The 3,382-nt window shown below is 41.3% G+C and overlaps 1 non-coding gene across 1 annotated transcript; it reads right to left on the bottom strand.

Annotated features, from left to right (window-relative positions):
• Positions 1 to 3,073: 3,073 nt before the first annotated feature.
• On the bottom strand, positions 3,074 to 3,146 carry TRNAK-UUU (transfer RNA lysine (anticodon UUU)). Its single transcript has one exon. It is a non-coding gene; the product is annotated as a tRNA-Lys (tRNA).
• Positions 3,147 to 3,382: the final 236 nt, after the last annotated feature.

Here is a 3,382-nt window from a genome sequence, read left to right on the forward strand (position 1 = left end):
ATGCGGACCACGATGACGCTTGTGAGCAGCGCTCCCTTACTGAAGGTATGGTCTTTGGTCCCAACCGTGCCTTTCTTCTCCTTCGGTGCCAGGGGAAACCCTATCTCCTCTCCATTTAGCGTTAGGGTTAGATCTAGCTCATACTTGATTTGTGGTAAATGATGAAGTTATTTATGTAATTATGTTGATGATGAACTAGGATTGAAAAAATTCTCCTCCGAACTCACTCCGGTGAACTTTTATCTTCTATTTTCATATATCTTGTATACTTTGAATTATCTTTTGTGCCGCATGACTCCGCGTGCAGCTCCCCGATCCGAGATAGTCGGGTTCGGATTATCGAGATCTGATAGAGTTTATCTTAGACTAGTCATAGTGGGAAGTAATATATAGTAGTAACATGCACATGTTAATACTCTATGTTACCACCTTCATAGTGGTTAGTAACATCAAAGTAATATCATAGATGTATTCATTAATTAGCTTGTAGACGCATTGTATCGTGGGAACTGGGAAGTGTGATGTTATAGTAACTAGTTATGTTACTCGATCATGTTTAAGTCCTAGACTTAGCATGAGTGTTTGCATTTACCTGGATTTATTTCAGGATTTAACCGGCGCTATGCTTTCAGTGGTAGGTGACGTGCCCGTCAACAGCGAGGCGCCAATGGTGACTTCGTCAACCTCAAGATATGCCGGCTCAGTCCCTCGGAGGTGCTCATAGGGGTAGGGTGTGCGTGTGTGCGTTCATAGGGGTGTTTATACGTGCGTGTTTGTGAGCGTATGCGTTGTATTGTGTTCTCAAAAAAAATCATATTCTCTCCTCATTAACTCACTATCACATAAATAAATTTGCTGAGGACACTTACTAGTTGCTAGTGAAGTTACATGCACTATGAGCAGTCTTAGCAGGATAATTTAAAATCTGTACTCTGCTTCCCCGACTCTGTAAATCTCTTCTCGATCGACGCTGGAAATGAAAATTTATAAAAGTATTTTTTTAGAAGATTTAAAAGATTGTTGGGCGGAGTTTCGTTGCTTGCTAAGCCGCAGGTTATGGGCTTTATAAGGCTTTACCCACAGCACAGCCCAGTCTCGTTTGTGGTCAGCGGGATGCAGGCACGGCAGTGTTCGCAAACTCGACTTCTCCATGCTGCAGATTTTGCTACTGGTTAACCAACGCACCGTGTACCATCACGCTGACTTCTCAAAAGTTCATGCCAACAAAAATATCTAACTAATCCAATACTCAACAACTTCGACATAATATTCGAGGTTCAAGTGTTCTCCGTAGGCGCATAGGTGTTCTGTGCAGGTCAACACATGCTGTTCGATCTTCGATGCGTTGTGACACCCAGGGATCTAAGTTGCCGTTCGCTTAAGGTAGCAAACGCTCAACTGTTGGATGCTAAAAACTCATGGGTACCAGATTATCCAGTGCAGTTGCATTCTAGGCTTCCTTCGCTCAAGGTGTTCTGCCGCTGCTTTTGCTGTTTTGAGCTAACCTGAATCATCACATACCCTTGGATGAAGGTTCTACACGGTTTACTGGGATACAAAGATGACATCATAAAACCAGCAGCAAACTAGCATTGTCTGATTTCTTAGAGAAATCACATTGCCTGGTAAGTACCACATGTTGTTCTGAATTAGGTGTAAAATTCCGCCATTGCATAGTTGCAGTTTGATGATTAGAATCAGGAGTAAAATGCCAGCAGGCAGCAGCAGACATCTCATCCTGACGTAGAATGATCTCAGACTCAATCATGATCTCACTATAGCAAACTAGCATTACGTGATATACATGAGCTAATAACTCTCTTCTTTCAAGGAGAATTCTTTCAAACCAGAGATGCTCTGAATTTGTTGGAAAGGCAAAAGGAACGAACACTGTCCTTCCAAATGAATAGATAGATGAGCAAATAAATCTTTTCTTTCAAGCAACATGTTTGAAACCAGATTTTTTCTAATTGACTTGGTTGGATCATGTTTTGCGCTAATCTGCATCATTACATATGCTGGTATGAATGCCCTAATCTGGATCATTACATATCCTTGTGTGAAGGTTTACTTGGGTGCAAACATGACATCACGAAACCAACATCAAACTGGAATTCTCTGATTCTTAGATAAATCACATTGCCTCGTACTTCCTCTCATTCAAATTATAAGACGTTTTGGTAGAACTATCACATCTTATAATTTGGAATGGAAGTAGTAACTACCACATATTATTCTGAATGCGATGTAAAATGCCAGCATTACCTGATACATAAGGACTGGACAGTTGTAGTTCGATTTTCGGAATTAGGCGTAAAAAATGCCAGGCAGCAGCAGACATCTCATCCTGATGTAGAATGATCTCAGACTTAATCATGAGCGAAGGAAGGCCGCTGCGTTACCGAGGTCTCGCTGTAGCAAAGTAGCATTAGGTGATGTTACCTAAGGACTGCATGTTCTGAATTATTTGCAACGAGACAGAAACGAACATGGCTTTCCTTTCAAATGAATACATGAGCAAATGTCTCCTTTCTTCCAGGGAATATGTTTCCAAATTAGAGATGCTCTAAATTAGTTGCATAGAGACAGGAACGAACACTTTCTTTCCTTCCAAATGGGGATCAATTAGTTGCATAGAGACAGGAACGAACACTCGTTTCTTTCAAAGAACATGTTTTCTTCCCCCGCAAAAAAAAAAAAAAAAAAGAACATGTTTTCTTCCAAAAGGTTTCAGTTCACCCATCTGATTAAAGCATCTGAAAAAAGTTTTTAGTTCACTGGCCTTGCAGCTGAAGTAGAGTTTGAATTTGAGGCCCTGGCCGGGAACGGCGCATTAGTTCGCCTGAGAGACGGCGACATTCGGCAGCTCACTTTGAATTAGCTCCGGTGACCTCAGCCACATCATACTATCTCTGATGGTTAAGAAAATAAGACGTTGGTCAGACGAAGGGTTCCATTTCAAGAATACAAATGGCAAGTCAGGTGGCCTAATCCGCATCTACTCTTTCAGCAAGAACATGATACAGTACAAAAAAGGAGTGAGACAGTGGAAAAATGTTAAATGACGAAAATGCGCCGTCTGTGGGAATCGAACCCACGACCACGTGGTTAAAAGCCACGCGCTCTACCAGCTGAGCTAAGACGGCCATATGTTAATTTCTACAAATTTCCATATAGATCTAAAACGGAGAGAGCAAAATCCACTACTATTTGGAGTACCATTTATACTGATTCTCGCTTCTCGTACATGTTTGCTTCATGGACACGCATTTCCGCTTGCATATCATGATATGTATAAACGTAATGTCCTGTACATAGGAAAAATAGTAGCTTTATCCCATCTTATCATGCCATCATAGTTGTGCTATTCTGTTGTTCATGC

The sequence above is a fragment of the Lolium perenne genome, chromosome 6, assembly GCF_019359855.2.
Source record: "Lolium perenne isolate Kyuss_39 chromosome 6, Kyuss_2.0, whole genome shotgun sequence".
NCBI lineage: Eukaryota > Viridiplantae > Streptophyta > Magnoliopsida > Poales > Poaceae > Lolium > Lolium perenne.